Source organism: Melozone crissalis, unplaced genomic scaffold, assembly GCF_028551555.1.
Source record: "Melozone crissalis strain CALT ecotype California unplaced genomic scaffold, PUWL_Pcris_2 ptg000006l_1, whole genome shotgun sequence".
NCBI classification, from domain to species: domain Eukaryota; kingdom Metazoa; phylum Chordata; class Aves; order Passeriformes; family Passerellidae; genus Melozone; species Melozone crissalis.
In genome coordinates this window covers 37814313-37839121 of record NW_026535784.1, presented here as the reverse complement: position 1 = coordinate 37839121, position 24809 = coordinate 37814313, and the positions used below count along the sequence as shown (strand labels likewise).

General features: G+C 40.5%; 1 protein-coding gene across 1 annotated transcript in view; it reads right to left on the bottom strand.

Annotated features, from left to right (window-relative positions):
* FBXW7 (F-box and WD repeat domain containing 7) overlaps positions 1-24242 on the bottom strand; it is a 176701-nt gene extending 152459 nt beyond the window's left edge. Inside the window, exon 1 of the mRNA XM_054294353.1 lies at positions 24161-24242. The gene's annotated coding sequence lies outside the window, so the exon portion shown is untranslated. The remainder of the gene's footprint in view (positions 1-24160) is intronic.
* Positions 24243-24809: the final 567 nt, after the last annotated feature.

Sequence of the window (24809 nt, the reverse complement as noted above, 5' to 3'; positions counted from 1 at the left end):
ATGGTCACTGTGAAAGATTAAAAGTTATTTGTGCATTTTCATCTGTCTACACATACAATGATAAAGTGGTAATGCAATGAGTTAAGCTTGTCCTGTTTGAAAGATGGAGATGATTTAACAGATCTATGAGTGCCTGTATGGCTTACAATGTGGATGCAATTAGGATGGCTTTGGTGGAAACATTAAGCAACAAAACAGCCTACACATTAATTCATGTGTTTTCCCAGTTTTCTTTAAGAAAGCTTCAACAGCACCCCTGAGGTGCCTCTTTAATCTAAGGGAGAAGGAAGAAGAAATTTTATACAACTTCACACCAAGAAATACAAAGCATTACTAGGCCATTAATGAAGTATTTAATGTTGATCTTTTGGTCCCATCAAGGGCTCATTCTCCTAGAATTTGTCTGAAACTACCCCCAAGGATATCTTCTTAGTAAAGGATTTTCATTTTTCTTTTAGTTTTTTATAAACATTGGAATACCCAACTTTTCAGGATGCAACAGTTCCCATGAGTAATTCATGGCAATCCCGAATGGTTCCAACACAATGAATCAAGCCACTCATACAATAATTCTGTTTTGCAATTGGAAGAGAGAGTAAACACAAACAGCAAGGCATTTTTTTCAATCATTGTTTCAGAGACACAAGCTCACCTCTCCTGGCAGGGATAATCTACATTATCTTCTCTCAGACTTAAGAAAAACTACTGCATAGGGAAATGTTTATTACTGACCTTGTACATCAGTCCTTTAATGGCTTACAAGCTATTAAATTAACCTAAAGGTTGATGAACTTATCTTCTGTTATTGCTCTAAGGCAGTTCTCTCCATGCCTCTTTTCAGACCAGGATTTACAAAGAAAACTCACAGAGCAACACAGATGTAGATATATGCAGAAATGCTGCTAAATTTTCAGCAATGGGAATCTGCAATGCCAAAAGAGGTAAGGTGCCAAGTGTTCTACTGAAACAGCTGAAGAACACAGCAATCAGTCCATGATACTAAGGAGGGTTTGCAATTTTATTTTCCGCTTGGTTTAGTTTGCATAAGATTAAAGAGCAGTATGTGTCAGAGCAACTCCTAACAGTCCCTAAGGTCCTTCAAACTCTTTGAACAGTCTAATTTTAGGACCAGGTATGGAAAATCAGAGATTCTGTTTATTTGCCTTATACCAGCAGCCAGAACAAATTTTGCCAGAATGACTTTTGCTTTCTAGCAACTATAACATCACTGAAGTAGATACATCAAGAAATTCCTCAGAATGGTATTGGATAAGAGTTTCTACCAAAGGTATCTAACATTTTTTCTATATTGATACAGAAGTGTGAGATGAAAAAATTCTACTTTCATGAGATGAAAACATTCTATTTACACCCAGAATCCAGTGGACTCCTTGGAAGCACATAAACACATGAAAAAACAAAATAAAAAAGAAACTAACAAAAAACAAAACAAAACTGACCAAAACAAACAAACACCTCAACAATGACAAAAACAAACCAAAACAGAAAAAAATATATATATATAAATTTCTCACATATGTAAACTCAGCTGATCCAGGCCTTCATTATTTTAAGAATGAATTGCCACAAGGTACAAGACAAACAGGCAATTCTTGAGACAATCTTGAAACTACTCTCATTGAAAACATGCCTCAGGTTCTCAGGTAACTTGCATACAAACACCAAGCAGTTTGTATCATACTCTAATAAATGGAGATATTCAGATTAACAGATAAACCTGTGTCTGCATCCAGATTCATATGCAGTATTATTGTGCCATCCTCCAAGATCTTTCAGTTCCCGGGCCATCTAAATATTTTCATGATATTAGCATTTAAACAGGAAAATAAATATCGTATTTATTACATGTATCATCCTAACTGGTTAAAAGTCAATTCTTTATAATCCATGCCAACAATTAACAATAGTTCAATTTAAGATATTATCAGTACAATACTAAACTCCAATTTCACCAAGAATAACTAAAAAAAGAAGAAAAAAATAAAAGAAAGCATTATTTTAAGCGTTAGCAAAGCCAGTAAGTCTAAACTAAAAAAGGCAACTCTGATGTAGACACCAGGCACCTTTTAAAATAAGAATTTTATCAGTAAGTTTATCCATTTCCCACAACCAAGACTTTATTATCATTTCTAGCTTAGTTATCAACTCAAGTTTGGCCCATGACATAACATTCTAACTACTAAGAAAGAATAATGGAAGCATTTATTAGAAAAGGAAGGGCTGCTTGCTTTATACTTCCCATTTGTTTGCTAACAAAACATTCTGCCTGACTTTATAAAATAGCAGCAGTCAGAATGAACAAACAGAAAAGAATTAAAACTTAAATGGGATACACTACTCTCCCAGTAAGCACCACTTCAACAGCAAAGCATAAAAAGGGTAAAAACTGAATCTGACTTTAAATTGACCAATCTTGTTTTAAAAAAAAAAGAAGACTGCTAGAAGAATTCTACTTTTACAATCTGATTGATAGTTCCTTCCAAAACTCTGGACTCACTTTATACCAATTCCCAAAATTGAAATAAAGGAAAAAAGCCAATCCTGTCAAATGGCATACTGCATGCTAGACCCTCCTGCTGCCTGCTGTTTAAATTAGCACGACAGTTTTCAGAGAGCTGCAAACCCTGAAGAAACAATACATAAAGCAGCTGATGAGCAGCAGGAGCAGCTTCAGGTGCTCCAGACACCAGTGTCCACCAAGACCGGATTCCCACAGCTCTGCCTTTGCTCATGTTCAGGGGCTGTAATTCTACCCACACCAGGCAGAAGGATCCTGTTCCTTCATGCAGCTGTAACAGGAGCATCTGCAACATGTGCTATTTTTAGAGCTAGTCCAGTGCCAGCTCAGAGGCATGAGGAGCTGGAGACCAGGGCACCGACCAGCCCACTGGCCGATCCAAGATGCCTCTGCCCCTCGCTGCTACCCACAGCATGGCTCGACTGAGAAAAACTTGCCACAGCCATTTTGTCACATCTCCTCAACTTGCGTCGAGATCTTCTGGACACTGCTGACAGTTTTTGCACATTTCCAGTCCCTGGCAGGCAAGGCTTTGTGGGTTACACTCTGGTGATGTCTGCAGGCTCTCTCTGCAGCCCACAGGCTCGAGTATTTTGTAGGCAGCTCAAGGCTTTGGTTGCTTCACATGATGGCAGGTGCCAAAACAAAAATTTAGCCCTCTAATTCATACACACACTCTTAATCCTGTTCAGAACTTCAAAACTTTCTTCCTGTTATTTTGACCCATGGGAAGATATGTGTATCTGAGCACCAAACGATCTCCAGGTTTTTATATCTTGTAAGAGCTCAAAATCATTATTCTTATCTAAACTGTACACTGGAAATTGGAGTAAAGCACTAGTTCATTAAATGATAATTCTAGTATGAGAAATCTTCAAGCATTAAAAAATTGGAATGTCTTCTTGGCCGTTCTATGAAATTCATTTCAGACACAGGAATTGAGCAACACTTTAAAATAAAGCATGAACAGGCCATCTTACAGATACAGGTAAGGCACATCCCATATTGAAAAGAAGAGAGGAAAGTCCTGAATCTCCTCTCAGAAAAATCAAGCATTTTGGTAAGGTTTTTACAGAATACCATGAAACTTCAATGCATATGTTTCAAACACAGAGCTATTCAAGAGCCCCATCTTATTTTTAGCTTAACTGTTGCCCATAGGGCACTATAGAGACTTTTTTTTTCCTTCTCTCTGCCTTCAACCCCTCAAATAAATCCCCTTTATTGGATTATGGATTAATGCAGCAACTATAGCAGTAAGCTGTTTCCATGAGAGTGAGAAAACATAAGATGTGTACCATTAAGCAGAGTAACATCTCACTTAGAACTTGTGGGTCTGTCTTGGATATTGCATTCATTGCATGAGAACAATATTTATGTTTTATTAAGTATATTTTGAACAACATCAATAGCACAGAAATTTAGCACCTGCTAAAACAGTCCCACAAACAGTTGATTAATATAACTACTTATTTCCTTAAAGCATCTAATGACCAGTACATCTACTAGCAATTCATTTTAAGTCACTACTCCTATTAAACAATTATTAGTTATATTTATGTGGAAGAACATATTAATTTAAGATTATTACATAAATTACAGGCTTCCCTTTCAATGCAGAAGGGTGAACTACTGATGCTGCTTTTTTTGCACAAAGAAATAAAACCGTACTATTATACTGGCATCACAGACTGTGATCCCCTGAAACAAACACAGCTTTTACTCAAAGACCTCAAAACATTTGACAGATGTGTTGTCTCATTTTATAGAGTATGATGCATAAAATGGAATAGTATGCCCCTGAATAAGAGAATTTCAAACAAAGTCAGTGGCAGAAGCTAGGAATAGAAACCTCAGTCCTTCCAACTATCACACCACTGCTCTGTCTGCATTTCCACCTCCAAAAGACTGATGAAAAAGGCAGCAACATGAGCTAAAAATAACTTCTGATTAGCAAGGCAGAAGCCCTATGAAAACCAAAGGAGCCAGAGTCTCACTCAAGGCTGAACCTGAACCTAAACTGGGGAAACTGAACATTGTAAGCCAGGTTAATGTTTTGCTCAAATTAAGTGAAATTGAGTTTGCTAAGACAATTTTGGTCCAGTAAAGTGTTAAAAGCTCTCACCTATAAAGCTTGTTCTATTACTCAAACTGATACAGCTGAACACGCTAGGCACAGAAAACCTCCAGATTTGGAAAGGACAAAGAACAGTCTTTAGAACAACTTCAAATTGAGAATATGAGTTCTGATTTCATCTGAGCTATGTTAATTAATATGTGGAGGCTGAAAACTTGTGAAATGGAGATTTTTTCTAGGAAAATGGTCAAAGTTTAAAAACATTTGTCATTTAATAAGACCAGAATAGACAATTACTATTTACATGTGATATGCTGAAGATTTAAAGGAGTGGGTAAATTAATGCAATTTCACAAAACCCCATTCTTGAGGCCACGATAGTCTACATAAACCCATACTTAAAAAGGATTTGTCTCCTGAATGCTCCTTTAGGCCCACCTTGGTTAAACTCCAATTACCCATTTTCTCTTGACCGATAGAATAGAGTGGTGATGTCTTTTCTCATTTCTAGATGTGTGTTCACTTAAGCACCTCACAGTTATTTGCTTCCCCTCCCTTTACTCCCATAGCAACATTTGGTGACCTGAATTGAATATATTTAATTATGGTGTCTGAATATGTAAGACCCAGAGATTTTGTTGATTTTAGTGGTGGGGGGAGAACAAATACTTACCATAGAAAGGTGAAGATTCATTGCCAAGCCTTGCATTTGTTGCTCTGCAAGACCTGGTACAATTTGATGCAAATTCACCTAAAAAAAGTTTGGCTCTGATCATGGTAGGAGATTATTAGGGAAAAGTGTTGAAATTTCTTCCACATACCATTTCCCACTACAGCTGGTAATGTTCAATCATTTTCTGTATAGATTCCAAGCCACAATGCTAAGCCACTATAGGGATTTTTCTTGCTGTATTACAGCCAATTCATGCTGGATAGTCAAAAATTTTACTGTTTCTCTTGAGGAATAGTGTTCTGAGGCATATGCTTTGAAAGATGAACATCAAATGCACTCTCCTTGCTGCAGATGCAGTGGTATCTAAGGGCTATACAGCATGCATTTAATTGTATGTCACAGATGGCTGCTGGTTTTAAACCAAACAGATGTTTGTGGTATCTTCTTTCTTCAATACATGCAGTTTGTGGGCTGCCAGTCGATATTGAGATGGATGTTTAGGAAGCTGATATTGATGAAGAAATGTATAGTGAAAAAGCTAACTGCAGCACAGTTCTAGACAGCTGAAACTCTTCAATTTGTTTTATTGCTTTACCTTTCCTTAAGCTATCTTTCCAAGGAAAACTGCACCAGAATTGCCAGTTTGCTTTTACACATACAGCTGGCATCCATTGCTATCACATACTCCAGTTACAGATGGGTGCGCAGTCATAACATCAACACAGCTTCAAAACCACTTCCCCAACAGCGGGCTGCAAGTTTCCACAGAGCAGTGCAAAGGGTTAAACCACTTTATTTGAAGCTCCACAACCTCTAAAATTCCATCACTCATAAGGATAGTTTGGTCATAATCAATTTAGAAGTATGAACTGCATTTAGTCAACTGCTGCCACGCTGACTATTCTTATAGTACTTTTATATTAAGTACTTTGCTGTACTGTCAAAATCCTTTGACACCTTAACTGATTCCAAACAATATTGAGGATTTAAGTCACCAGTAAAATTTGTACACTGGGAAAGTGAGATACAGACCCATAGGCAAGTACAGAATTGCTGAGGAACATAGTTGAGCAGCTGGCAGAAGGGGGTGCTAACACAACCTGTGGAAGGGGCAGCTCCTTTAAAAATCATGGCTGACTCAACTAATTTTTATGCTCACAAAGGAAAAACACATATTTTGAAGAGGTACAAAACTACTTCAACATTAAAATGTAAAACAAGGATAGGAGGGCAAAACTGGACAAGAAAAGGGGTAGAGGAAAAAACTGCAGCCAAAAGAAGATAGGGAGATAGCAGCAAGACTGCAAGAAAGCAAAACAAACCTTGAGCACATGCTGAAAGACCAGAAAGAAGGAGGAAAAGCAGGGAAGGCAGAAACCAGAAGAGACAGGCAAGAGGAAACTGCATACAGTGACAATCACATATCCTACCCAGCTCCTCATAGGGAGGGGAAATGAAAAAAATGTGCTTTTTTTCCTGCTGTAAGTTTCCTCCATGCAGATTTTACATTAATGAAATTTTGATGCTATAGGATTCAGAAGGAAACTAAAGAAAGTCCAAAGGTGCTTCCTGTAAACAGAACTATTGAGCTATAGCTGTTACCCAGAACACAATGGCAACCCAGGTCCCCTCTGACCAGGATCAGCAAGGCACACTTGAACACTCACTCAGTGTGGCTGCTTCTCCTCAACATGTTCTCATGCAAACTCACCCAAGCTCATTCCTAATCTCAGACACAAGTTTATAGCAATAACCATCTCAAAAATCAAATCTAGATTAATTTATGCATGGGCAGTTTCACTGCTTGTCGTAATTTTCCCCAAATTGTTGCAGGGAAAACTTGTTTTTCCTGAGGAATTAGGAGCATATCAGGGTACAAAACTGCTCCATGAGAAAAAAAAATTCATATGCTTTATCGTATTACAAATAGAGTGACCACTATAAACTAGACTCAACAACCATAACCACCAAGCATACAACACAATACCTACAAAAAAACTCAAGAGTGTAACTAAAGTGCAAAGTATTTTCCAGCAGCTGCTCCCACCAAACGACGAGTACCAATCTGCAAAGTAGAAACCAGCCAGGTACAGAACATCCATGCTGCACTGTACTGCCCCATCCCTAATAAAGAAGTATTTACAGAGAATGATAAATTGGTTTCATACAGGGCTTTCATTAGAGAGAAAATCCCTAATCCTTTTAATCATGATTATAACTTCATGTGTTATATAATGTAAATACATTTGGCAAATCTGAATCCCCCACTTCTACTGCAACACTATTATTCTAATTACAGGAGAATGCTCATCTTTAACAAGCAATACGCTAAGTTTTTACAGCAAGCTGATAACTACAAAAATGACTGCAATGTCATCCCACCTGAAAGCAACCTTTCACTACACAGACATCAACTTTAAGAGCTGCTTATCACTAACAAAAGTCTACTGCATCTAAGAAATTTCTTCTGTGCCTTAAGCATACAGCCAGGAGAAAAAAATAAAGCTCTTTCCTTGTTTAAATAAATTCTTAGGAAGTAATTCAAGAAATAAAATAAGGTCACTTAATTCAGCCATAGGCTATGGTTAAGTCATGTGTGTTAATCACTTAATAAAACAATAAATAGATCAGACAATCAATAGTAAAACCAGAATTTTTTTGAAGACTAATACACTTTCCATTCAGAAGTGAATGAGTACCTGCTTAATATGTTTCCTTACAGTTAGGACATAAATACCTTCTTTCTTTACACAGAGGTCCCATGAAAAACAGCCTTCAGAAAGTCAGTCCTGTCTTTTCTTGTTTCACTACACTGAGCCACCTAGTAAAAAAGGCAACAGAGGTACATGGTATCTTGATTTTTACATTGCTGAACTCAAGACACAGCACTGCATTGCTCTTTTCCCTGCACACTTTCCTTCTTCACAAAAAACTTTTTATTGTGCTTTAACAGAAGGTCAATGGCTATCACTTCTCTACTCCAGCACAATGGTGAATTGAAACAAGAACCCATAGCTGTTTAGACCGACAAAGCAACCAGTATGTCTAAGCCAATAAAGCGATTTGTTCATTAAAGCTACTAATAAAGCAACCTTTTGTTAGTCTATGAAACATCAGAAACCTCATAGAATGCATTTAACTATGCTTTCTTAAAAATCACCAACTCAGAAGTTCTAAAATCTGTTAACTTCTCCACTTCCTTAAACTGATAGTAAAATACCTTCATGTTGACTTTTCAAAGCACAGCAAGTGTGACACAAATTTTCCTGCCTATTTATCATCAGAAACATTTAGGGGCTTTTGGTGAAGAGATCCCCCCGACAAGAGCTGAAATCCATCATATTAATGCATTATGTAAAGTTTCCTGTGCAACACTGACAACCTGTACTTGTGACCACCACAACTATATACAACAAGAACAAAACCATTCAATGGCCACACTCAGTTTGGACCCAAAGATTTGTTTGGATTTGACAAACAAAAATGAGAAGAGCTGTAGTTAGCACAGATCAAAAGTGCTGTTAGCACTCGTGTCCATAGCTTTCACTTAAACTGAAACAAAGTCTGTGCCTGAGTCCCCAGCACTCAGTGCTGCTGTCTGGAGGGGGACTGTAGCTGTTCTCAACAACCAGCACTAACAGGAGGACAATGGCCACAAACTTCCTCCAAACAACATCAGCATTTTTGCCTTGACTTTAGCTGCACTATACCAGCAATCCTTGAAAGCACTGACATTAAGTCTCCTTCCTTACTCACAATTTTTAGACTTGCTTTGTTAACAGGCAGCTCCATTATTATGTGATTACAGACTAGGCCACCAAAAAGGAAGGGAAAAAAAAAAAAGCCATTTTCCATCTAATTACCATCAGCTAGACAAAAAAGGCCACACAGGTATTTCCTCTAAACTTTTATGTTTAAAACCTACAAAAGACAATTTGCTGCAATATTAGCAGCAATATACAAGTATCAAAGCTGCATAACGTGTTAACACAGAAAATAAAGCAAAACAGTATGTGAGGGCAAAAAGTATATGTTCTCTTACTCATATTTAACAGTGAAACACCCCTTTTCTAAAAGCAGTCTGAAGCCATTCTTTTGCTGCCATTTCTCAGCTGCATCTTTTCAGCAAGTACACTGCAACTGCTGGATTTTTTTTTATATGCACAAGAGCCCAAGAAAAAAAAGCAAGTTTCATCCTTATTACTGCAACTTTTCCAGAACAAGATTCCCATTTGTTACACTGGATACAGCATTTGAATTCTCAGTGAAAGTTCTTGTAACAGAATGACAGTAAAATATTTGTCCCTACTCAGAGATATCTACAATCAGCCAAAGTTCTATCCTTTGCTATTCAGAAAATATAATCTTTATTTATAAAATAAACAAGTCTGCTATCTAGGACAGAGATAGCATCCCACCCTCTACACTGTGATTCTCACTATCAAGCCATGAGATTATATCCTCCTTCTGGAATTAAGTGCTTATTCTAACAATAACACTTCAATAGCATGTGAAACTTTTCAATTAAACAGTTGTCAAGCAGCCTGATAAGGCACAGAAAAACAACTGATAGCTGAAACAAGTTTTGCAGACTTCCTGGTTCCTGCCAAACAAATAGTTAATCAGTGAGTAGTCAAGAGGCAAACAAACGACCATTAAAATTCATACCAAAAAGCGACACATCACTTCATTTAATTGCAAAGCTTTGACCATCTTTTAAGGTTTTCACTTAAAGCTTTTTTGGACTTTGGAGCCTTTTGTCTACTTTTGCACCACTGATGTGTGCTAGCAAAGAAAGCAGCAGGACAATAACTATTGCAAAGACACTGATTTTAAAGAGTTACACAACGCTTTTCTCTCATTCTCTTTGAGAGAGGATGCTATAACTTTCAAACTGCAATTAGAAGTAATTTATTATTTTAATATTTTCCTGTTTAAGTCCTGAAGTCAACTTTGCTAACTCTCCCTGCCTATACCTGATCAGGTCTTCCAACAATTCTACAGTCTAATATTCACTTAGGCTAAGAAGATTCATACAAGAATTAATCAAGAACACAATACACTGCCTGATAGTTGTGATCAAGTGCACTTTTCAGTTTGCTTAACTTCCAAAATTAATCCTCTCCTTCAGTTCAGTTCTACTCCTCTCACAGTACAAAGGCAGTGGAATTTATGTTCCTAAATGACTTAAGCATACTTGAAAAGTCCCACTCTTCAGAGATTAACTTCTTGCTCTTGTAAGTAAATAAACAGAAGCTTAGACTAATGACTTTTTATCAATGGAAAACTGACAATTAATTCTTTTCTGAGGCAACAAAAGTACATGACTAAGAAGTTTGACAAATTTGCATTTGTAGCTACTGATGCAGCAAACATTATGGAAGTGCACAGCTTTCTGGAGGCACTCTTATGGCCAAATCTAAGTGTATACTCCAGTGACTGCAGCATCAGACCTAGATTTCATTTATCTTATCTTCACCTGTATTCCAGAAGAGTCAATATGATAGTCTATCACTAGTGGCAACAGAAAATTAACCGTTGAGTTAAAATACTTCACATGAATCTTTAGATTTTTCCTCCATGATAGCAATCAATTTAACATTTAAAAAAATGTAAAAAATATTTTAAAGCCTATGGTGATTATATAAATTACTTAGGTAACTTAAATAATAACTAGTATTTTAAACAAACACTCTAGGTTACATGCCTTTAACACCTTAACACCTCAAGATGTAGCTTGCAGAACCCTTCTATATATTTCTATAAATAATGTTCTTTAAATGTATACATTTATATGACTCTATAATCTATTCTTATAGATTCTTATTCCTAAATACAATCTATTCGTATAGATCTACAAATCAGCCAGTTAAATAAAGGCTTTAGAGTCATATAGAAAACCAATAAGGATTAAATTTGCTTTTCTTCACAAAAGTACTCACATGGGATGACAATAAAATTGAAGTTCAAAATGTGCTTTTAACACCACAGACCAAAAAGAAAACTTCAATTACAAGAACAAAATTTTTGTTTGCTCTGCCTGGTTGCACCAGTTGTAATGCTAACATGAGAAACTTGCTAGTTATTATTTCAGATAGATCCTAGTGTTTCTATTCTTTTTTCATGATCCATAACATCAATAGAGCAAAATTTCAGAGTTATTAAGCTGATGTTCTAACCACATTAAAAGACGACCACAGGAACAACTATACAGGAATTGCCATTTCCTGGAGACACAAATAAGAAATCCTCATCCTTACTTGAGTACCCATCATTTTCACAGGCAATTTTCAAGCAATTCTTTAGCAAACATGCCCCCAGTATAGCCTAAATTTCAGCTGCAGTTGCCACCTTTGTATGGTTGACTGCAATGATGAAACGCCAGTAAGTACTGGTACCCAAACAGCACCTCCACACTTCCACAAAAAAAATCACGTAGTAAAGCAGCATCTGTCATCTTACAGAGGTGAACTCTTACAGCAAAAAGTGCTTAAATATAGAAGAACTGTGACCTGAAAAAATGGTCTCTTTGGGAACAGAGATCCCCATTTCCAGGGACCATGCCAGAGGCAAGTGACATGAAAGGCAAAGAACAGTAGTTGCTCATTGCCCCCTGCAACACGAACGGGAGGCAGCACCCAAGGAGTGAGGAGAAGCCACCTTCAAAACATGAGTGACACTTCAGGCAACAGCCAGCAGATCTGTGGGATTTGTTGCAAAAGGATGCAATGGACCAGAAAAATTTACAAGGGCTCAAGAAGAAATTATACAGGTTCTCAGAAGAGAAATCATTTAAGAATTTCTGAATAAACATAAACAACTTCTGGCTCAGAGATTCCATAACTGAAAGTAGCTGGAGAACAAGTGCGAAATGAAAAGCATCTAAAATTGTTCTTGTTCTCAATGTTCCACGTGAATCCACTTACACATTTTTTTGAGATGGGTCATGCAAAGAATTAGGGAATTTCTGGGTTCCTGAACAAGATTTTCTCTTTTATGGCTATCAGATACAGAATACTAGGCTAGAAAGAACACATGCCAGTGTGAACCAGTGGGTCAATTTTTCTAGAATACACTTAAAACTATTTATTAAACACATTTTAAAACAGAACATTTCAATAAAAATATAGAAGTATTTTAACTTTTGGATGTCTCTCCCAAAACTGCCATCTTGATAGAAGATATTACACTCAAATATTTTAATGAGCTTGACCTTTCACTCAAAATATTAGTTACAAAATTATATTTCTGTTGGAATAACATTACTGATTATTCTCCACTAAAACACCTACAACCGTTTCATGGTTTTGCCTCCTAGACACTGTGTCTGTGCAAGCATTTACTGGGCAACAGAATGGTTCTGCTACTGAAGAGTACCAGCTGACATTTTTCTCCAGAGAAAAGCTAAATTACTCACTTTGGGTTTATTTGCAGGTTGTTTTCCCTCCTGAAAATAAACAAATGGAAGAATATGTCACAGGCATCAGGCTGTTCACTCATTAGGAAGACCTCTGTAGCCTGTTTGTTCCCTTTTCACTGCACATCTCACAGTGCCTCTGCCATCCGAATTCAAGATCTCCTAGACAATGCACTCAAAGTGTAAGACTACTTGAGCACATAAGTTTCTCTCAAGCTGCCACCACTCCACTACACAATCTGGGGGAGTAGAACAGAGCTAACAAACCTAAACCACCAACACCTCAGAGAAAACATGGTACTTTTGCATTTTCTCATTTTATTAGCAGAAATCAGAACTGAGTGATTCCACAGGAACAAGAGAAAAAATAATTATAAATAATAAAAAATTACATTCACCTCCTACTAAAAATACCTAGTATTAGAATGTGAGAAAACACAGTACTTACCTACATTTGAAAGAGCCAGTAAATATGATTTAATGTGTAACAAACAAATAAGCTATTCATGCATAGCAAGCTAGCTGAAACAATTGTTTGGAGAAAACGATTGTAAAACATATGCAGGTTAATACCAGAGAATTTACACAGCATGGTTTCTGGAAAGGAAATCATGCTTATTTAGGGTAGTAGAATTTTATAATAACAACAGTGAACTAGAGAGAAATTGCTGAAAGAAAGACTTTTGAAAAACCTCCCTCAAAGTCTCAAGAGGCCATTAAGTAAAATTAATATTGGTGTTAGGGGAAAACATTTGTGTTTAGATGCCAGCAGTAAAGCATCAAAAGAAAAAGCAGTAAGTGGTCTGTTAATTTGCCGATAAGGGTTAACAGCAGAAGGCCACAGTTCTTCACTAGAACTGCAACACATATTCCCTAATGGTCCAGAAAGCAAAAGGTGGCAAAACTCATTCACATAAAAGCTATTAAGGTTAAGATACGAGAAGAAACCTTATGCATTTCATGTCGTCTAACCAAGCTAGATAAAATGGAAAATACATGACAGACAAAGAAAACACTGAATAATCAGTAATCAAGGTATTGTGTGTCCAGGGGAATATTTTACTCACCAATTGCCTGGACCTTAAGAACAAATTCAGAAAGAAATATGTTGACTCTTGATAGTCCAAAGAAGAATAACACTCAGTAAAAGAAAAAAATTAGGATGTGCATTAAATATTTTGGAGAATATTATAATTGGTACATTACAAACTGAATGCAGCATTTTAAATAGGCACTTTGTAAATGTACAGCACTTCTAGGCTGGCATAAAAATGATTTGAAATATAGTTAAACTAAATGTTAAAAAAGGTGACATTTAGTAACAGGCATCTTAAAGGGCAAGCCAAAAACCATCAGAAAGTTTGGGTATGTTGATTGTAACTGAGAGATGCCGAAGAATATGAAGGAAAAGGTATAGAAAAAAAATACTAAGAACCTTGAGTTTAACTGGATTTTTATAACAAAAAGAACACATTCAACTAAACCAGGGTTAAAGCATCACAAATAACGTAAAGAACAGAACTACTTGAAGCTTTATACATTCCAGTGCCACAATACATCTTTGTGAAAAGTGATTCTGAGAAGAAAGATACACACACCTTATAACAAAATCCCACTGCTTTTCTGGAGATGGCAACTGACAGGCAGAAAGAATAGAACAAAAGTTAAACTCTCAGCTTCACAATCAGTAGAATTCTTGAATGTAAATTTTTCCCCCTTTGGTAGCAGCCACCAAGCACAACTCTGCACTGCTCTGCCAGCAGCACAGCACAGCTGCCTCTACCCCAGCTAGCAGGTAGGTTATATGGGGAGTGGTGCAGGATCTGACATGTTGTGATAAGGGAGGTCACAGGAGATAACAGGACAGTAATCACGACTGTTACTGCAGTGATGGGATACAGCAGCAGACAGAGGACACAAATCCACAGGAAACTAGGTTTTGTTAGCTCCACTGCTCACAGAACAGTTTGTTTCCCTTGTGTTTTACAGATTTGAATACTAATATTTCTGTACATTGCAGCTTTGATCACTGTGTTAAATGTAGCTCTACTGAATAAAAGGATTATTTGTCCAGATTGGCATGCTTATGACTGTGATATGAAGAGAACTCGAGGGAAAAACCTTTGAAGATCAAGCACATACTCTGTTTTAAAGGCTGAATTGGCAGTAGTGCTGAAGGTAGTTTATATCATGCATATAGTTTACAGCATGATACATATGACAATACTTTTGCAGTTTAGTACAAGGATTGTAAACACTTTCAAATTACTTAAATTTGCCTTGCTGTTAAAAGGGTCAATACCACTCTCTCCTTACTGAAAAGCTAAGAAGTCAGGCAAGAGTAGCACTCATGTTGGTTCACAAACAGCTGGATTTCAGAAGTGGACAGCACAACCACAAAAGCAAAGAAGGGACAGGAGGAACAAGATCAGCCCTTTTGGTTATAGCACTTGCTCCACACTGGTTTCAGCAGATCATCAAACCACAGCCATGAGGTTTCAGGGCACAGTTAAGCTGATCTAATGGCCAGGCAGTGCCCAAAGGATTCACCGCCAGCTGTGCATCCCCCGTGCCAGCTCTAACGCACGTTCCGCGTCACACTGAGCCAACTCAATTTGCTTTTTAGTTCCCTTCTCACTTAAATTCAGGGAACTTAAATTATAGAAAACAAATAGCACAAAATTAATTTGAATAATCTTAATAAAAATTTAGATTAAACCTACAGCTAGTGCAGGAAGAGATATGGGTACGAGAAGCTGTTGGGAGCCATTCCTTACAGCAGCAACTAAGCTAGTCAAATACAATATGAAATGACGACCCCATTAAGGACAAGTGAATATAACATTTCAACCTTTGTGATGTTTGAAATTATTTTATGAGGGACAGGTGAAATGTCTAATGATGAGTTTCTCCTTTTTAATCTTTGCTAGGTCGTGCCTAACCTACGCAATCAATTTTGTTCCCACCACTATGCCGTGTAAACAAACAATAGGAATGAGAAGGACCAAAACGTTAACATTTCTTTTGTGCCACTAAACAAGCTTTTGTTTTTCCAGTCGTTCCCAGCACCCCTTTGAAAGGTTCCCACAGCCCGTGTAAACAGCCACAAGCTGAGCAGGATGACTGTACATACCTCCTACATAGGCAGGCAGCCACCCCAGCATGCAGCTCCCCTCACTAGACAGCCACACACCCACCCCATGACAGGGGACACCACCCACCTCTGCTCTTCAAACAACTCCTGCCTGTGCTCCTGAGTCACACCGAGCGTTATCTACTGCTCCCACCAGGCCAAATGTCAGCAATGGCAGAGCTGAAGTTCGACCCTCAATTATTTCACCATCAGCCCACTACTTTGCTGTAGCATATCAGGAATTACTTGATTTCAAAGTGTTCAAAGCACAAATAACAATAGATTCACCATGGCAATAAGCTATAAAGCTGGGAATACAATACACAGCCTGAAATCCTGAAATCACAGAATCAGAGAATGGTTTGGGTGGGAAGGGACCTTAAAGGTCATGTAATTCCAACCCTTTTGCCATGGGCAGGGACACCTTCCCCTTTACCAGGTTTTTCAAAGCCCCATTCAGCCTGACCTCGAAGATGAGATGAAAATACAGGATGTCCTGGAAACAAACTAAATGTAACTGTGCATGTCAAAGTTCTTTTGCTACAGCAAGCCATGTCTAAGAAATGTTCTAGCTATAGTGCATTCAGCTATGTTAAACATTCAAATTTAGGTTAAACATCTGGACAACCTAAGGAAGAAGCCATTATGGAGATAATCAAGGTTATTAACAGAAACACTTCTGTTACTTCTGTACTATAACATTGCGAAACGGAAAGTTCAGCCACCTGTGTCTTAGAGCCCACCTAAGATACTATTAGTAGGACTTCTTTCACACATATAATCACTCTCCTCTAGACACATAATGTCAAAACATAGTTAGCATTACTACCTTATTACTCAGGGGCTACCAAAGCCTGCATGCTACCCTTGACACATTTCATAAACACCGAGTGGCTGTTCAGGGCTGTGCACCACACAGTTGGTAGAGGGGAGCAAGTGCAGGACAGCACAAAGTCCAGCAGGCTGGGAATCAAGCAGTGACCAAGTGTAGCTCTTACCCAGACTGCCAACAGCACAGTCAGAATGCACCTGCTGCCACAGATAACTAACACACCATGAAAGCAGAGGGATTTAACTGACCCCTTCCAGCAGAGGCTCGTCATAAGGGTCATGTCTGCCCCATCTTGGCTACACAGACAAGTTTAAGTACAGGCCAGGTGGGGAAAGCATTGCAGGTTTGATCACTGTCTCCCTCCCTGTCAACTCTTGCAGCAAATAGCAAGTTAGGAGAAAAGCAATCCCCAAACACAGTGCCCCATAAAAATCCATTCTTTCAAACTCATTCTTGCTGAAAGATCAAATAGGGACTGCTACTTAGGTATGTGGAGAAAAACATTTCCTGGCCAAAAAAACCCCAAAAAAAAAAAAAAGCCACTGAAAACCACAGCAACTCTGCCTTAGCATGCTTTAAAGGATGCTGAAGATTAGCCCTCAAGATCCATAAAAACTGTCACTACTGTACTCTGTAGTAAAGAAAAAAAAGTTACCTGTCATTGCAGTGATCCACCCACCTACTCAGAGAAATGCCACAGATCTGCAGACACACTCATCAGCTCTGGCAACAGCAGATGAAACTGCCACAGCAGAGCTCAGAAACAAACATTTAAAATAACTTAGACAAGGGTATCTCCAGTATCACAGTTTCAGGACCCTTTTCTGTTGTGCTAGATCATCTCCTGCTCTGAGTATGAACTAAAACAAAATGACAAGATATAAACAGCAGGAGATACTCCCACCAAACTGCAGGTTTACTGGCCCAAGCTCAGGGCCACAACTAACACAGCTGAGCAAAGACATAGACAATGGTGAAGCAAAGGTGAAGACATCCTGTTTTCAACAGATTCAGCACTATGCCAAGCTATGTGGGGTCACACTTGCCACAAAAGATGAGTAACATTTCCTCACAGAAGTCTGAATCCATAGCTGGTTTTTTTGGTTATTATTTAATGGTTACAGCCTTGAACACTAAAGAAAATATCCTCTACTATATTCTAAAGCCTTATTAGGCAATGAAGAAGTTAGCAAAAGCAAAGTACCCACTACTGTCAGGTCTAGCAAAGAAATGCTAGATTTTGCAGCTACTGCAATAGTTAGTGAGCAACTTCTCAAGCATGAAGTATGCTACAATGCTGAAAAGGCTTACACTTGCCAGGGAACACACTGAGCAGCTTACCCTCCTAAAAAGGGAACTTGAGGAAAAGCTTGAAACCTTTTCTTCCCCATTGGCTTATGATGCTTTGGGCTTGTTAGTCATTTAGTAAGACAAGTAGCTTGTCCTGAAGTAGCCTTCAGTTCTGAATTCAGTTCTGAATTCCCTGTGACTACTGTCATTCCTGCAGATATATACAGACACACATTCCATCCTGTAAGACATATCATATATTTTACATAAAGACAGTAATAGCCTTTTGTATGCAATTTTGCAATACAGCAAACTAACTCCCTATAAACATAGGCAGGTCCTGCATTGTTACAGCAGATCTAAATGTAAAGTTTCACCCTTAAGAAAACGTGGTAGACTTTATCCTGAAAAGCACGTGCTCCAAAAGTATCCACCAGCATCTGTGAGAACACAGGGCTAATGTGTGCAGTAAGGACATTATGACGGTCAAAGAGGGCAGAGTTTAAGTAGATACTGTCAACAACACACACCCAGGGTTTGCAGCTCCTGTCCTGAAATTCACAGCAGTTGCCACAACCTACATGAACACAAAGCCACAGCTGAGGAGCTCTGACTCTGCATGATCGAATTAAGGAATCCTTCAGTCTGTCAAAAGGACCCAACAAAACTTCATGTGCAATTGAGTCTCCACCACCATCCTTAAGTTCTTTGATAAACCCACCAAGGAACACACAGGGGAAGTCTCAAGAAACCTGTATCATGTAAAGGTTACCTCCCACATCCAAACCATCCAGAGCAACATTTCTTAAGGATGAAGTGCTGAAGAGGGAGAACAACAAGCTCTGACATCGGACCAAGAAATTGAGGAACAGGAGAAGGGTACATAGGAACAAGTACAACAATTATCCCAGAATCAGATCAGATTTTTTATTTTCAAAGAGAGACCCATGTGTAAAGAGGGAGAACTGGCAGGGAAAATATTTAATCTATTATTACAACCTAGGACACTGGAGTGGTGAGATTCATTGATTGAGGTTTACGAGGAGTTTAAGGGGAAATTATTGCAACTCTATTGCAACCGTGCTCTAACCTCCCACTCGCCACAGCTCCAGCTGCACAAGGCCAGGTCTCACCACAGCACGTGCCTGCCTCTCAGCTCCACCTAGGGCAGCCCTCCTGCCTGGTAAGGAGGCAGAGCTTGTGCTTAGAAAGTGTTCAGCAGTATGCCCTGCCCTCTCAAGTGCACTTCATCTCAGCCTGCCCATGCTGAAGAGTTCACAGACTTCCCAGTGCTGCTTCTCCAGAGCAGCATCGGGCAGGTCACGCCATCCGCACCACTGAAAGGTTTTCAAGCAAAAAAGCATTTCACAACATCCACGTTTTGGACAACTCTGAATAGCCAGCCTTTGAATAGGAAGCATTATTTAATTACCTCAGAGCTGTACCTCTGCTGTAAGAGCCATCCAGTCTCAGGTCACAAGACAAACTGGACTCACCTGGGCCAGCTTAGCAGGCTCTACCCACAAGAGGCTTCTCCGATATGGGAGCTTGGAGACCAAGCAATTTCAAGAAACCCTTTCCTTTCCCCTCCATATCCCAATGACCCCTGCCCACAAAACATCTAAGGTACATCAATATGTTAATCAGTTTCATAACAATGTATTTGGATTACAAAAATCCAAACATCACTCGACTTTTTATGAGAGTATTAAAGGGAAACTGGTTTTCTTTTTTTTCAATATAAGCTGAGGTAAATACCATTGCAAAATGTATCATACTGGTATAACTCTAAATTACAGCCAAAACTGAAAACAGCATATACTTTTTTATTTAGTTGGGGTTTTTTTCTTTGTTTGTTTTATATCTTAATTAAAACATGCCATGCTTCTCTATTTTATGGCCATATTTGTGTTTGGTTAGAAAACTAGACAAATTCTACTAGTTCCTGGTGCCACAGCCACCGCCAATCATGTTGAAGGGATTTGGATTGGGAAAAGAAGTTTTGGTGGCACACTTCTGGCACACCAAAACAGTACACACCAACACTTCATCCTCCAGCACAAAGCAAAGCCCACTGTCTCAGCTCAAGACTCAGGCAAAGCTTACCTGAACTAAGCAAGCTAGTTTTGGACAATATTTCACACACCTCTTCTTACCAACCAGCTGTGGGTGTTGTATCCTCTAGCTGATGGTAACATCTTCAATTGCCCCAGCAAATGAAAAGATGTCTGCTGGTAGGTTAGGCATGACATTATAGAAAAAAATGCATTGTTTCATCCTTGTAAAAATAACTGCAATTGTTCCAGAGAACACTGAGAAAACAAAATAGAGAAGAGTTCCTGAATTACACAGATCTGTCTATTTAGCAAAAACGAGCAGTCTTGAGGAGATGAACTTGTATTTTTTGCCATAGTGAGCATGAACAAAACTAAATGCAGTAGTTCCTTTTACTCTGACATTCCTTACTTTTGAAGTACTTGACATTACAGATGTAAATCATGTCCACATTACTGGCAAAAAAGCCTAGCAAAGATCTAATAGAAAATATATGACTGCAGTGTGTGCACTGATACAGGACAAACACTGGAGTAGCTAACCAGAACCACTGCTGCAAAGACCCAGGTAGGATTCATAGCATTGCAGTAGTTTAATTACTCCCATTCTCTCTTCCTGCCCAAGAAATGCCCCCTCACAAGTGAGCCACAACGCCTCTCACATTCATTACAGCCAAAAAACATCTTGCATATGCAAAACTCTCAAAGAAGAAAAGCACATGTGCAGTTTAATGTTTAAGTAAGAGCCTAATCAAGCTGTTATATTTATTGATTTTGGCTGAACAGAGAAGGTAGCCAAAAATTGATTACTTTATTATTTCACCAATAATCTTTACAAAGTGAAAGACAGAGAACCACCTTTCACTTTTTACTAAATACAAAACTGTGACAGGTGAGGAATGCACAGGGATTTAATATTCTTCCTCTCTCCTAACATAGGAATAAGAAGGTATCTAATACACTCAACAACACGTTTATTTACAACCAATCACTTCAAAACAAGGACTTGTCCATTCCTCCCTCAAAGCCACCAAACACGTTCACCCGAGAGGAAGCCACCAAGGGCTGCCAAACTCACAGAAGTGACACAGCCCTAAAGTGCACACTGATAGCAGCCACAAAGGGGCTCTGGGACCGGGACCTGTAAGCATCCAGGGCTGCCTTCAGCCTTTTGCAGACATGCTCTGGGCTAAACTGTCCTGGCCTGATTTAGCCAGAAGAGCCTGTGTAATAACCAGCGCCTGTACCACCACAAAGATCAAGAAGTTTGTTGACAATAAGTCAGTTTCCATGCTTACATGGGTCTAGGTCTTTATGAGACAAATACCTAAAATCTTTGTAGCCTTTGCTACAGAGACTACAACTACTACTCTTGTAGTCTTTGCTACAAGAGACTATTTTAATGTTCATAGTAGTGATTGCAGTAAATAGATGTTGTCTATCCAGTGAATACTTAGAGCATTTCAGTACTGAACCATCCATCAGTTTCCACAAATTGACTAAAGCACAATACTTTGTTGTGGGAGAGCGTTTTCATGAGCAATTGACGCAATGTTTATCGTGTCTTTCTAGAATTACCTGACATACACAGTCCACATATGACACGGCTGAAGCAGCTCTGCAGATAAAGTCTTTATGCTACTTTTATTTCAAGTGTAATGTACACACAGCCATTGCATGTGCTCTTCACAAAAAGATTCAGAATATTAAACATGTTCATTAAACGCCATCCAAATTTTAAAAATTCTGTTTACTTTAAAGAGACAGACGCAGCATTCCTCTCTGTTTAATAACATTGCTGGCCTAAATCATCACACACCATTCCTTTCTTTTAGTGGTTCAGAAACAACAAATTCCATTGAAGTAATGAACAAAACTTTTGCAAAGCACCACATGCGTACATAAGGAGAAGTAAAGTTAATTTGTCAGCCTAAGTCCAAAGATAAAAATTATTTCTTTCCCTAATCTAAAAAGTTATTTGTTGTAAAAGCTTTTCTAACAGTTAATACAAATGAAAATCACATACTTTCTGATAAACATTTATGTTTCCAAACAGGCACCATTGTATTAGTAAATTATTCAGCTTGAACAAAGAACCTGCACTGATTAGATAGAAGCTGCAGTAGGAGGAAAAATCTAAACCTTGACAAAAAAAATTTTAAAATATATCTTTTTGAGATATTTATGAACCTGAAACATCAACAAGAATGCATAATTGCCATCAAGATACAGAACCAGACTGCCATTAATAACTGGATGATGATGGAGAAAAGGCAGATTTAAGTTTGGGACTAGGAAGTGCCTTAAAACAAGTGTAATCACCACATGAAAAAAGGACATAGTGTCACTTTGCTCCTGTAGCTATTGAGTGCAGTACAGAACGGACCATCTCCTTAACACTGTGGCCTGAAGAGAATGCAACTTCCTTTTCTAACCACTGAGTTCAGCGATCAGGAAAAGCTAGAAATGAACCAAATAAAGAGTTCAACTTCTTTACACCCCTTTTCAAAACAGCAGTGATGACAGAAAGCTTAAGATATGGAGATACTTCAAACTAAAGAAAATTAATCTTCTTACCTTCAGCAAATTGGGTCTCAAAATGAAACTGTGAAAGATCAGGTGCCCTGCCTACCTTAAAATTCCTACTGATGTCAAGTTTTTCCCCTGAGTTTTCAAAGGCTATCTCCTCAGAGGAGCAGACAAGTATACAGCTGGGAAACAGGCAGTAAGTGCTCTCAAAAGTGTAGCACAAACTGAAGCACAGAGCAAGCATCCATAGCTGGAATGCTGGAGTATGGCCTTCTGTTCACACCCATATATTTCAGCAACTGTGTACATTTCTGCTATGTTTTGTTTTCCTCTGCTTTCAATCGCATCTGGTAAAGAAAGCACAGGAGAGCAGGCGCCTAGCAACTGGCCCACAGGATGTGCACAAGCTGTATACTCTTCTTTTAATGAAAAGCCCGACAAACCCTACCACCTTCCCCTGCAAAGTCTTTCTAGACTCTTTCCAGGAAGATGTGGAGAGGACTCATGCAGACAGCAGTTTCCACACTAGAGTTACAATTTCTGGATCTCTGTCTGAACACTGTCTCATCAAATAAACGACATTCAACCTACTCTCTTCATTTTTTAGTACATCCTCCTCATATGTAACAAATTGCTGTATAAATTTTAACACCCAAATAGTACAATTTAACACTAGCAGACACAATTGTTTCTTCCCCGACAAGCTACGGAGGTGTTGTTTTCTTCAGTTAAAAGAAAGTTAAGATACTCTATAAAAAGACTTCAAGTTTTGATACAGTTTTTGCTCAGCGGGAAATTATGCACGGGGCGGAAATGCTAAAAAGCAAAGCAAAACAGAACCCAAGCAAAGACAGCTCCATTCCCAAACGAGACCCTTCTTTCCCCAGTCCCGGAGTAAGGTCTGGAGTAAGAGCAAGAGCACTCCCGTGCCTCGTGAAGCAGCAACTACTCCGATAAACAGGAAGAGCCAACACTACACTCCTGGCTTTTAAAACGCATTCAAAATACTTTACATGGAAAATAAGCAACTCTTCAATAAGGTTTTTCCGCGAAAAGAAGAGCTACATTTTCCACCCAAGTGTTATGTAAATGAGCGAGCAGGAGGGAGCCGCGGGGTCTGTTAAGAGCCACTCAACCTAGAGAGAAAAGAAGGAAAACGGGGGAGCGGGGTGGGGGATGTTTGAAACCCTCGGGGCTCACAGCACAGCGGCCGTGCGCTCCGCTCCCAACCTTGCACAACTTTCCGCCGCGGCAGTTCCGCTCGGCTCCCCGGGCGGGGACGGGACGGAGGGGTCCGAGCCCTCCGCCCGCCGCCTTTGTTCGCGGGGGCCGCCGCTCCCGGCACAAAGCGGGCGGCACAACTTGCGGAGGAGCGCTCGGCGCTCCCCGGGGGCCCTGGCGGGGCACCCCCTTCCCGCCCGGTCTCCGCGGCGGGCGGGAGCGGCGCGCGGACCGCGGGGCAGCAGACCGTGCGCGGCCGGCAACGTGAGCCGCATGGGAAACGGCGGCCGCCGGCGCCGCGCCCCCCGCCGCGGCCCCGGGCCCCTCGCCCGCCCCGCCGGCAGCCCCGGGGCACCCGGCCCCTTCCCGAGGCGGCTCCTCCCGCTCGCACTCACTTTTCGGGACGGGCTCCGCTGGGCTCTCCCTCCGCTCGCGGCGCGCGCGCCTTCCCGCCGGCGGGGCGATGCGGGCGGCGAGGCGGAGCCCCCCTCCCCCGGCGGGAGGGGGTCCGCTGCCCCCCCCGCCCCGGGGCTGCCGCCGGGGGCCGGGTGACTTCAAAGGGGCAGGCGGGTCCAGCCCCCCCCCCGCCCCGGGCGGGCTGCGGGCCGGCGGCCCTCGAGGAATCCCCCCGGCTGCTGCTGTCCCAGCGGCGGATCAGGTGCGCCGCCGCCTCCTCTCACATGGAGCCACCGCCTCGCCGCCCCTCGGCGCCCCCCGGGCCGGTCCCCGCACCGCCGCCGGCCGGGAGGCGAGTGGCTCGGGCCGCGGCCCCCGCCCCGCTCTCCCTCTCATGCACTGCGGGCGCCGCCGGGCCCCGGCTCCAGCGGCGGGGGGCCGTCAGGGCCCCAGCTGGGCGGCGCGGCGGGGCAGCCGGGCGGCGGGGCTCGGCGCCGCGACCGCTCCGCTCTGCGGCATGTGGGGGGAGCGGCGGCGCGGGGCGCTGGGCAGCGAGGCAGGGCCGGGCCGGGGACGCCGGGCGCGGTGGGGGCAGCGGCGGCAGCAGCGCCCCGGGATCCGCTCGCTTCCTGCGGCGCCGGGAGGGGG